Raw genomic sequence first — 13,344 nt, 5'->3', positions numbered from 1 at the left:
TATTAGCAGAGCACTTGCAAAAAGTAAGAAAAATGTCTTTTTTTCCATAAGGCTTGAATGTTCATTGGTAGTGCTTTGCAGTAGGTAGCATATTATTACACAACTTCTGTATCTGCATTGTAAACCTTTAATAAAAATATCTCTGTTTCTTGTGGATTTGCGCTCAACCCCATTGTCCATGCTTGTGGTGAAAACATTGAATAGCACTGATCCCAAACAGACCCCTGAGGGAGACACCATTTGTCACCGATGTCCATCTGGGCACTGAGCCTTAGACCACTGCTCTCTGGGTATGGCTGTCCCAGCAGTTTCTCATCTGTTGAACAGTGCACCCATCAAAGCCATGTGTGCCCAATTTAGAGAGAGGGACATTGTGGGACCCATGTCAAAATCTTACCTATGTCCAGACGGATGGCACCCAAGGCCCTTCTCTAGTCACACTGATGTGGTCACTCCACCATAGAAGGCCACAAGGCTGGTCAGGCAGGATTTGCCCTTGTTGAAGCCATACAGGCTGTCCCAAATCACCTCCCTGTCCCCTGTGTGCCTTGACATAACTTCTAGGAGTTCCATGATGCTCCCAGACAGAGGTGAGGCTGATTTGTTGGTTCTCAGGAGCCTCCTTTCTACCCATTTTAAAGACAGGTGCAATGTTTCCCTTTTTCCAGTCACCTGGGACTACATTTGATTGCCATGACTTTTTAAATGTGATGGAGAATGTTTTAGCAATTACATCAGCCAATTCCCTCTTTACTTTAAGGAGTCTTTATACAAAGGAAGAGGAAAATTGAGTTGACATTTTCCACTGCAGAGATAGACCCCATGAACCCAAGTCTCTTTGTGTGAGTTTGTCTCTCTTGAAGCTGGAATGTAGCTGAGTGTAATTGCAGATGCTCTAGCAGAAGAAATATGCAGCTGAGTTGGCTTTGAGCTGACTTGTGCAGGTTCACTCAGCTAAAAAAGGGAAGGGAGAGCTCAACAGCTGAACACCCCATCCTTTTGGTTCTATTGTCAATAAAGTCAAGGCAGCTTGAGTGTGATTACCTGTGCTATGGGCATCTGGCTCTCATTTTGAATAATGGGAAGAAACCTTAGAAATCTACATCATGCCCTTCCATATCTCCCAATTAATAAAAAAAAAGGGCACTTAGATTGTGTTGTGGGCAAAATAGTCTCAACTAATCCTTGCTAATTAACCATAAGGATTCAGGTAATTTGGAAAAACTCTGGAAATCAGCTATGTGCCACTGCAGTGGTAAAAATACTACTTTGGTGGCCTCCAGTGGGTCCCTGCCCCACTGTGGGTTGCCGGCAGACACAGCCTCTGGGGGGCATCCCTGTCCTTGCTACTTATTTTTCACAGGTTTTCGTGTGTTGGGGTCTCATTGATCAAAGCAGTTTTCTATATAAGGTTAGTGTTTTGCCAAATTTATGAAAAAACAGTTTAGCTCTGATTTTCCAAAGACCATTCAATAATCTTTGCTTTTTTAAGTGACCTACTTCTGTGTTACTTGATTTTCTTAGAACTGTGTTTAAGGTCATGTTCTCTTGAAAGCCTTTTTGTACAAACAAACTGAAATATGTTCTTTCAGTTTTTCCTTTGCATCAAACATTTTCTTCAAGGTGTAGGATCAAAGTGATGACTTTTGTGTCAAGACTGTAAGCTGCCTGGAAAATATATAATCTGGGAATTGCTAGTACTGAAATCTCCAAACCAGGTGATAAGATCAGCACTTTACTTTCTATTGGTATCCAGTTCCTAATTTGACCAGCTGCTGTTTCTCCTGATCTTTTAAAATTTTTCTCTTGATTAGTGATTCCATGTACTACATTTTGTCAAATAACACAAAAGTAAAAGTGTTTGACTTTGGCTGAACTTTTTACCTGACACAGGATCATATTCTTCTCCTTTCTTTCCCCCACATAGATTTCCAATAACTAATTGTTTTCTTTTGAACTTTTCAAAGAAGCAAGATATTTGTGAATAAGATACAGTTTAGTTCAGGATCATCTGAATTCTCTCTCACTTCTTACTAATTCTGCAAGGGTACATATATACCTCTTATATTAAATGTTTGCTTGGTTTACTCAACAGTACAGAGATGATACAGGCTGTTCAAATTTAATTGCTTTTTTGTATTCCTTCACTGTGATATTTTCTTGTATCTGATGTTCCAGAGTAGAGAAGGCAAAAGAACAGGGAACAGGCAGGCTCCAGGATACACTGTTCACATGTAAGTGATGCATCACGTTGTTTCTGCACATCAATTTACTGTCACAGTTCCTTTCTGTAAATATCTATCTTATTTTTCCCTTGTAATGCTGTCAGTAGGCAGCATCACAAGAACTCATTCTTCTCCAGAGTCCTGTACATTGAGTCAGAGGGATAAATACAACCTGGTAGATCCAAATATGATAAGGGGTCTGATGATGAAGGCAGACAAAACTTGCTCTGAAAGATTTACAAATCAAGATTGCTTTCATGTACCATAATACAATTAGATAAAAAAAGAGAATGGTAGCATCATAACACTAACACAAAAGTTATTAAACAATGTTTATGAGGCTTCTATTTTCAAGAGAGGGTCAGACCATATCACAGTATCCACTTACGATGGATCAAAATTTCATGCTTTGACATTAATTCTTGGTAATGGAGAAGATTAATATCATCACCAGATGAACTCTGAACAGGGGGACCTCCCACTGGTGTTGCTAATAACTATTACCTCCCTCTGTGCTGATGGTCTCTGGCTCAATGCAGTTCATTACAGAGCAACAGAAAATTAATTTTTTTAAACGTTTGATAGAGCATTTATGTTGACTTTTATACTGCCATCATCATCTCTGTAATTTGGAAGTTGAATATGGGATAATTGTGAGAAAGCTTTTTTCTCTCCCAAGAAAAACATGTGCTAGATATGGCAGAGAAACCCAAAGTCAACTGTGTGAAAGTAGAGGTAGCAGTGGAATTACATGCGTGCTTGCAGCTGTACACATCACCTACTGCCTATTGGTTGAACTGAAGTAGAATCACAGAATCATGGAATCATTTAGGTGGGAAAAGAGCTCTAGGATCATCAAGTCCAGGATTAACCCAGCATTGCCAAGCCCACGACTAAACCACATCCCCAAGGGCCATATTTACACATCTTTTAAACACCTCCAGGAATCAGAACTCAACCACTTCCCTGGGCAGCCTGTTCCAATGCTTGACAAGCCTTTGCATGAAGCAAGTTTTCCTAATATCCAAAATAAACTTCTCCTGGCACAACTTGAGGCCATCTCCTCTCATCCCATCATTTGTTACCTGGAACTCCTTTCAGGCAGTCACAGAGAGCAATAAGGTCTCCCGTGAGCCTCCTTTTCTCCAGGCTAAACACCAACAACCTCCCTCAGCCACTTCTCCTAAGACCTCTGCTTCAGACCCATCAGCAGCTGGAATTTTTAGTCTCTTTAATAGCAGGGGGTCTTCAAACAGTCAGAAAAAGAACTGCAGTTCAGGTGGCTCCCCTGTACACATATGTGCTAAAGACATTTTAGACAGAAGTATCATGAAGGTATAATGGGATTTCAACTTATTGAACCAAGAATACCCTCCATCCACACTTTTCTTAAAGCAAAACTTCACGTGTTGGGATCACTTGGACTTGGTAAAGACTAGACAGCCTTTGTAGACAGTCTGAACAGAAAGTTGTAGCATTTGGGTTTGGCTTTCAAATGTCTGAATTGGTGAATTTGCCTGTGAGGGATGAGCAAAACACCATCTAAAGACATCCTCACAATGTTTTGGTTTAAAATTAATAATACAGGTCACTAGTTGCAGTAGATTCTAGGTAACGATGCCAGAACTTCAGCAAATCTCTTCCAGGCCCTGAGAGAACATATATCAATAATAAGGTACAGTCTAGAAGTGAGTGAGGACAAGAAAGCAAACAGCAAAAGTAAATTTATTATGCAGGAGAATTCAGTGAAATCAGTATTACCTATAATGGAGTAAAAGTTAGGGCAAATTTTAAATGCCGTATAGGTGGTATCTCCACAGGCTGTCTTACTAAGGCTCCCCCTTTCCACTCCTCCACTCTTTTCCCTTTAACATTACTGCCTCTGCTTTGTAGTTGCTATTTCACTTTCTGTCTGGTGTAAGTTCAGTGGAACTACTGCTGCCTCTTCTCCAACACAGCAGCAATCCTCTTTCTTGTTCTATTCTTTTGTAGAAATTATTCTTCCTTCTAAGTGCATATTTTCTAATAATGTATTTGATGGTTGCTGCTGGGCTTTCAGCACAGGTATCAATGAGAGTGTTAGAGAAGTGCTACTTTTTTTTAAGTTTAAGATTGTGGTGGCTTAATGGGAAGAAATTGTTTCAAAAGGCAGTGAAATAAAATGTTATATAAAAAGTGCTATGAAGAAAAAAAGTATTGTGAGTGTTCAATATTGTACAGGCTTTCTTCAAGCTCAAGGTGCTTGAAGAAGCACCTTCATCTGTGAATGTGTGGGTATATGCTGCAGAAAAGGCTGCTGCTGGATTTGAAAGGATTAATTGGAGCAATACAGAATAAACATCTCTCTTTCATCTTGATCTGTACTACCTTTATAATCCTCACTAATGTAGCACTTAAGAATTTAGCCTGATACTGCAGCTACAAATTATTCCATAACTTTCAATGAATCAAAGGAAAAACTAGATCTCTTTCTTCAGCTAATGCCAAAGGTGAATTTGGTGCAGTGGAATTAATTGGATGCTGCATTAACAACTGAATACAGGTATGTGTATAGTTATTTTTTTGATCTTTTTTGGAAATTTTGACTGACAAAGTAGGAGTACGAAATTGTTGCAAAGATCCTCATCCAAAGTCATTTTACTGGGAAACTCTGGGAGGCTGCAGGTGGCATAAGATCCCAGAGATAGCTATGTCTTTCTTGAACTATAAACGGAATTTATCACTGTGTCCTCTCCAGGAGGTAGATAGTATATCAGGGAAGGTGTAAACCCACAGTAGGATTTCATATCTTCCAAGGCAACAAATTGACTGGAAAACTGAAGGCTGGAGAAACTGATTTTTTTTTTGTGAACATTGCCAAAAGTGGCATCATGGTTCAGGCCACACTGCAAAGCTCAGGCGCAGAGTGCTGACCTATTGCAGCTGCCTCTTGTGTGAAACACATCCTTGGGAACTGAACCTGCTGTGGTTTCCCTTGTGCCACCTTCCCATCCTTGACATCCGAGTCATGATTTACTATGTCTTACCTTGCTCTGCTTACCTTGCCCAGTGGTATCTATGAAACAAACGGAACTCAGGAACTAAGGCAGATTTGCAGCCTGTTTTTTTCTCTCCGCGGGATCCTCTTGTCCCGTGTCATTTATCCAGGTCCAGATGTCAGCTGGTGTGATGTCCAGTCCTGCCTGGGCTGTGGTTCAGCCAGGTCACCCTAGAATCCTCCAGAGCAGCTGTGCTCCTAAACCAGTCCACACCTTCCTGCATCTGAACTTTATTCCCAGGGTTTACTTCACACACTGATTTTTTGTATGAACAGCGCTGTCACACACACTCTGCCTTCATGATTTCTCTGATTCCTTATGGGATAGGCTTCCTTTCTCTCTTTAATGAGTGAAATTCCCACATCCTCTTTTGAAGATGTCATTTGTGCCACTGTCTCCAAAGTGCTGAGCTTTGTTTGCTGCCTCAGTCCTCAGGCTGTCATCTGCTTCTTCCTAATAGTACCAGCACCATAAGTCATTCTTTTTCTTGTGTTAGAAAACACATTTCAGAAACAACACAGCTGCCTGAATTGCCTCATGTCATGAGCAGCAAGATGAACAGAATAAATTGTTTCACAGCAAGCAAATTATGCTCATGATGAAATATCACATCTATCTGGGAAGGTGATGTGTGTGTTTTACAATAATATAAAATCTGATTTGGAGCTCCTCCTGACATTTGTAGAGAAAAATTTCCAAATTTCACAGCAAATTACACCACTAGCAGAGTCATCTTCATAGCTGTTGTAATGCATGAACTTAAGCGCTAGCCAAGTTGAACTGAATTTACTGTCTGTAAAAAAAATGAGATTTAGGAAAATGCACTTTAGAAACAAAGACTCTGCTTCAGCAACAGGACTGCAAGAGCACAGCCAGGCCTGTCAGTTACCAGGACTGCCATTGCAAGGGCTGAGGACATTGGAAACGCCTCTGACTTTTCAGCTATTTTCTTGTGACACACCATGACAGTGGCTTTTTCACCAGGCATGCACAGAACATTTCACAAGGGACAGAAATGTGGTCCTTAAGTGCATTTTACACCAAAAAAAATCTCTGACATCTGAACCCTCAAATTTTAGGGTGCTCTGCAAAACAGCTTTAATAAATTGCTGGATGAGATACATGGATATTAAATAGCCATATACTAAAAATCATCCCCATCCATTGTATGGCCAATTGGGGTATTCCACTAATCCCATGCCATTTGTTTTTCATCAGACAAAAATTACCCCTTTCCCACACCCCCTAATTTACCAGCTCTTTTTCCTTTGTGTTCACCTTTGCTGCTCAGGTGTTCACTTGCTCTTTCTCACTAAAGAGCATCTTTATCTCCAGACTGACCTTGGTTTAATTTTACTGCTTCTGTTTTGGCTCTGGAGAGGGTCAGTGTCCCAGACAGCATCTCCCATTTTCCCACTTGCTGTAAATGCTGTCACCTCTCTGCAAAACCTCCTCAAATGTGGGCTGAGACCATCACAAACTTGTATACGTGCAGAAGAGGGGAAGGCAAAAACCAAAAACCTTGTACTGGGGATAATGAAGCCAAAAAATCATGATCCTGCAGCGAACCCTCTTATTTTTGTTTCCACTCTTACCCACGAACCTGTGATTTGCCTCCTTGCTTGTGGTGCTGCCAGCAGCCAGCAGGCTGTGCTGAGGGATCAGTTTTCTCCTTCAGGAGCGCGCTGAGAGCCTCTCGCAGAAGTTTTCTCACCCGCAGTAAAAGAACTTGTTAGTCTTCCCAAGACTGAGAGCACTTTGCCAAGAAGTGGAAAGGGGAAAGATACAGTTTCCCCACCAAAATAACAGAGCAGTTTGTCACTGTGCACTGTATGTCATGTGCTGCCAAGGCTTCTGTTCGACAATTTGAAACATCCCCCAGTGATAACCAAGATATTTCTTGAGAAGAGGAAGATAATACAGGAACTTTCTCACTGACAGTAGGCACTTTCTTCCAGCCATAAGAAAAAGCCACAATAATAAGAAGAATGGTGACTGAGCCTTTCCAAAATAAGCAGTGATGACATAGGGTCAGATGCAGGGATGGAGCCTTTGCCCTCTGTGCTGCCAGTGATCATGCTCACCCCAAGCTCACAGGAAGCCAGCCAAATAAAACCCAACAGGGTTTTTGAATCAGACAAAAGACAAATGTCCAAATCATAATGAGCAACTCAATGACACCTTTATAAAACGTTGGAACAGCTGATGTTTTGTACCGCCACAAGAGGGTGTAAAGCAAAAGCAAGAGCCAAACAAGAGGCAGCCCAAGGCAGGGAGGTGAGGTGTTACAGCAGGCATAAGGGTAGACATATGGTGCCCCACTGCCTTTCCTGTCAGCATTCCCACAGCAAGCATGCCAGCAAGGATCCTAAAGAGATGCATCATTGGATGCTTTTTTGTAGAGTCTTGTTTTCAGGCCCAGAAGCCAAATGTTTGGCTGTGCATTAGGCACTGAAAGCAAGAGCACAGGCTGAGATCACATGAAAACTCTTTCCTCAGGTTGTCTTCATGACTCCCTATCTAGCAGGGGGAAAAAAGAGAAATCATTGCTTGGTAGAAGCGAAGGTATAACTTTGTGGGAGCATGAGCCAAGCTAATGCTTTACTTCTGAAAGGAAAGAGTCCCTTTCTTCCTTCCCACTTACACAGTTCTTCTTCCTTCTGCTTCTGCCTACAGAACCCGGCTGCATCCCTTCTGAGGACTCTGTCAGGCACTGACCCTCTCCATGAGGCAATTTCAGTTATCATCACTGCAGATGAATATCCAGCTTGCTGTGTCTGCTCCCTGCTGCCTGACTTGGCTGAGCTGACAGAGGTGCCCAATGATGAGCTGATTAGACCAAGGCAAGCAGTGGGAGCATGTAGGAGGTTGGGGGAAGAGAGGGGACAGAGACAGGGACATTCTTTTTTCAGCTGAGCCCTTAGGACAAGTTCATTTCCTAGGAAACACACTTTCACCATACTGCTACCTGGCTGGCCTCTCCAGCTAAACTGAAAGCCTTTTGACAAAAATACCTATCTTCTTTTAATTGAAGCAGGCTGCTCTGTGAGCTTAAAAATAATCTAGAAATGTTCCATACCTGTCAGAAGAGACTGATCTTCCTAAAGGGTGCCTACAATAACCAATTAAGAGTTAGAGTTAACTAATTTAAAAGCAGTTTCAAATACCACATTGTGAACTAGTAGAAGGCATTCCTTAGTCAAACCATTCATTGAGTCTTCGTGGTTTCAGATTATACAACTTAATAATAATATTAGTCCCACAGGGAAATTGCTTGCTTAAAGAACCAGCAAAAAATTATTTCTTTTTATAGAAGTAAACTGAAAAATCTGCAGTGAAAATAAGCAGAAAAAAAAAGGCTGAGCAAAATATTCTCTCATTTCAGTGTTTAATTGACAAGTGCAAACATAAGGCTCTCATTCTGCAAGATGTGTGTATCATTCCATGAAAATCAATTCACACGTGTAGGCAACAAGCAGTAAAAAGGCAGCGCTGAGTGCCAACATTGTGCTGTGAGTTTTAAACCAGTGAAGAAAAAAAAAAAAAAAGACTCAGCAGATAAAATACTGAATCTGGATCCCATGTACTTTTGTGGTGCTGCAGGCTCTGCCACTGCCTGATAGAAGTCCTGGTAAATCTTCTTCTGTGCATGACTTTTCCTCTCTGCACAGAGCACAGTGGGACAGACACATCCATATTTCCTTTGGGCCAGCCCCCAGCACTGAAAGCTTGGCACAAGAGCACTGCTGTTTGTATGCACAAATGGCTTTTCACCAGGTGAGCTAGTTTGGTAAACATTCATAAATAAGGTGACTTCCATAAATCTCTGCTAGACTAGTGCTGGTTTTAATTCATGTGGGAGTGGGAGATGCACTTTCATAGCCTCTATTTATTTTTGGTTGGGAGAAGATAAAACTGCCATAAGCAGCTTCAAGAGCCAGAGTAATTTGGTCAGGTCCTAAGGCATCTAGGACATAGGGAGTGGTTCCTAAACTATGGCATGAGGATACAAACTATTTGCCCTATAGAAAAGCCATTCACCTACATCTTCAAAATGGACCTCGTGTGGACCAGATGGGGTGCATAAGCCTCAGACATTGGTAGCTACAATGCTTTCCCAAAGAAATGGATTCTACAGGCTGAGTGGTACAGGCTGAGTCATCTAAAGTCAACCATTTCCAGATCATACATCAAGGCTGTTGAGCTATCAATGAATTACATGCATATTTCATCTTTAACTTGCTGCCATCTTATAAAAAACACTCCCTTTGGATTTTTATCAGGAGGAAATAAATTAGGAAAATATTCATTTTTCCAGAGCAGACAGGTCTTGGAACTTCTCCCACAGTAAATTTCAAGGAATGTAGTACTCTTTTCAACACCTTACAATTTTTTTCAATGTTGAAATGCTTAGCTTTTGGCAAGCTCAGCTCCTACTACCCTATGCAGATATGTGAATTTCAGCATGATCTTAGCTACAACCTTTTTTTCTGTTCTATTTTCCTTTTTTCACCTCAAATTTTATTTCAGTTCAGAATGAATGCCATTTTTTAAAAATGCTATAATGTTGCAGCTTGAAGCAAATGAAAATGGGATAAATCCTCAAGCATCAAGGAAATGCTCACTGACATCTTAAAATGTCTGCTGCTTTGGATGCCTGACACAAAACAGGAAATTCCACTTTGGCTCCACTACTACAAGAAAACCACTTTGGCTTCCTGTTAGCAGAAAGACATGTCTCATGTAAGTGAAGTAAACTCAGGCCCTCACTTGGGTACAATTGGTTACAATTGTCTACTTTTGTAGGACTAAACAAGCAAAATAGTAAAAAAAAGGCCAAAGCCCAAAAACCAAATGCAGTACATGCAGTTCCCCTCATAAAATTATGCTTTCATGGGTTCCTTTGCTACTTGAAAAGTTTAAAAATACAGGTTTTCATATTATCAGATTCATATAAATCTGTAATAGACATGTAAGCTTACAGGCTTACACAATAGGTGTAACACACCCATAATTTTTTCAAGTTAGAAATAATTTTAAATTCTCAATTTCCACTGAGTTTTAAATCAAATACCATGTTTTTTCTTCCCCTCCCTCCTTGACTGCCCCACACCAGCCTTTTCTCTCAATATGATGGTATTCTCCAAAATTCAAATGATTTGCAAAAAAAGAGAAGCAGCACATTATTTATTCCTGTTTATTCCTGGTATCAGTTAGGGTATAGTTAATTTCTGCTTCAGTATCTGTTACAGTGCTATGTTTTGGATTCAGAATGGGTAACACACTGGTGTTTTGTTTTCTGCTAAGCCCTGTTTTATCCCAAGTCAAGGATATTTTTCCTTGTCCCGTACTCTGCCAGTGGGGAAATACACAAAAAACTAAACTGGCAGGGAGCATAGCTGGGACAGAGGACTCAAACTGACCAAAGGGATGTTCCACATTGCAGAACATCATGCCAGGTAAATAAACCACGGGGAGCTACTTGGGAGGGGGGCTTGATCTGGCACCAGTGGGTGGTGAGCAATTGCATTGAACATCACTTGCTTGGGTTTCTTTCCTTTTTTTTTATTATTATTATTTACCATTACTGTTGTATTTTACTTTATTTTAAATTACAAAACCATTCTTGTCTCAGTCTACAATTTTTACTTCAATTCTGTTCCCCATTACACAGGGATGGGGAAGGAAAAGAGAGGGGGGCTGAGCAAACAACTGCATGGTGTTTCATCTCCAGCTGCACTTAAAACCATGACAAGGTGAAACCCTAGTATTGATTGAATCATCAGAGCTAGATGTAAAAATATTCACAATCCCCACATGGAATCTCTTCCATCATAGGAAAGGAAACGTGATCCCATCTCATTCTGGTATCTCATGAGATGTACACCACCAGAACAGAGAGATTCAATTTCCTGCTGCAGAAACAGTTGAAATCAGGTATTACTATCAGGAATTCCAAAATCCCCATTGCTGGACTTCCTGCACCAACTGGCTTTACTGACAAGAAAAATTGTGCATGTGCACATATCCACACACACACACTTTCTCCCAAAAAAGTGTACAAAACATGTCCCTTGACGCAGATGGTTAAAAACTTCTTGACATTCACACACTAGGGATGCCCAGCTCCCTATGCTGTGAGTCAATAGTGCAGGTCTTCCAAATCCAGACCAAGAAATACCAGTTACTCCAAGCATCACTGAGCAGGGCACAGACTTGTCCAAATTTCTCCTGTTGAGGCAGCTCCCCGCTGTAGCTGTCAGCTCGTGCATAATTCTGTCTCTGATTATGGCTTTCACGCTGCTGGGCAGCCCCTTGTGATAAACCCAGGCAAAAACTGTCACAGTAATTAGCAATGCCAGAAAATTAATCCTGTTTCACTGCAATTTTCACTTTGCATTTTCCACGCTTTCCATTATTTTGAGTCTAAGTAGTAGCTGAAGGGAGTGGAGTTAGACTTCCTGCACAGTACATAAAATGCATTTGCTTTCCTGAACAAAGAAATTTGTTAAAGTTATAACTGGGATTAAAGTAACCCTATTCAAGAATTTTCTGTTCTTTTCTAAGCAGTGATAGAGCCTATGCTTAGTAGGTCTCCAAAACCTCAATAGTTCAACAATAAGTATCTACTGACCATCTAAAAGAGAGTAATTTAAAAGCAATTTCAGGCTATGTAATCTGTCAAAACCAATAGTGGAGTTTGGGCAGTCCAAGGGCATCTCTTTGTCTCTAGATTTGGGAAAGCTGTTTTGTCTGTGTTTACACAAGTGCAGTGTGAAAAGAGCCAACACAGCATGTACAGGCCGCATAGGCTTTTCTTTGCATACAGCAAATTTACTTCAGCAAATGGAGTTGACCCAGACTTTGCTCAGAACTGCAAAGCACTGACTTGTCTGGCCCAGCTCAATAGGCCACTTAAGCATGTGCTTCTTTTCAGCATCTGAGTGAAGATGATTTTGAAGGAAAACAGTGTTTACCTGCCTTGTTTCGTGAGAAACTCACATGTGTGATAGAACATGCAATTTGTCCTCCAATATTTATCCATTACTTAGCACCAGGTAGTTAAAAATTAAATGGACCAAGCAGATAAATCCCTACACTCCTAATTTTCAGGGTGTTCTCAGCAGTTAATTGACAGCATTTCAATGGGAATGGTGGAAAAATTATTAAAAAAAAAAGCAACCTAAAAATGGGCTCCATTTTAAGATGCAGTTACTCTAAACCAAATTGCAGCAGGTATTTAGCTTGCTTAACTTCTAATTAGAATTAGTGAAGTGATGGAATCACCATTCATATGATGATTTCCTGAAAAGAATAGCTTTTTAACCATCCAGGATTTTGTGTCTGCTTCCCCATTTAGTCATTTTCATCTATTTCCTTGCTTTTATTTTAAAAGAAAAGCTGTTGAGTATTAAAAGTGCAATATCAACACTCAAACAAATCACTACACAGGTGGAAAAGATTTCATATGTTCCCACTAACACCATTATCTTTTGTTTTGTCAATCAAGCTATGATAAAACATAAAATGTATAAAGAGAGGTGAATATGGCTGCATGTCTATAGTGTATTTTGCTTTAAAAGATAAACTGTATTGAAAACTAATGACAAAGAATATCCTCATGAAATATCGACAGAAGTGTGGATTGTCACAGTTCCTGTAGTGACATTTATTTGGGAATGGTGGACTAATTCTTGCTTTTCAAAATTCAGCACTCTGCAAAATTCCTTATATTGCAGAAGAGAGGAAGGCAAAAGCCTAAAACCTTTTATTGAGGACAATGAACCCAAAAAGTCATGATCCTGCAGCAAAACCTCTTATTTTTTTCCCCTCAAATGGAACTCTTCAAACTCTCAGAAAACTTTTTTCAGGCCCTAAGTTGTACAGATTTTCTTCATCTAAAACTCAAAGCTAGAAAAGCAGAAGAAAGAGCCACAGCGTATGCCTCAGGGTAGTCTCAGCTGCAGAGCGATTACTGTGATCTATAATGGAACACAAAATAAAGAGGCATTTCAAGTCAATCTGTAAGCACTCCCAGCTGAGTGGGCTTGGTCCACATGTGCCTATTTATATTAGGAAAT

Source organism: Ammospiza caudacuta, chromosome 3 (genome assembly GCF_027887145.1).
Source record: "Ammospiza caudacuta isolate bAmmCau1 chromosome 3, bAmmCau1.pri, whole genome shotgun sequence".
In the NCBI taxonomy this organism is placed as follows: Eukaryota; Metazoa; Chordata; class Aves; order Passeriformes; family Passerellidae; genus Ammospiza; species Ammospiza caudacuta.
The sequence above is the reverse complement of the archived record's forward strand: the minus strand, read 5'-3'. Positions refer to the sequence as shown.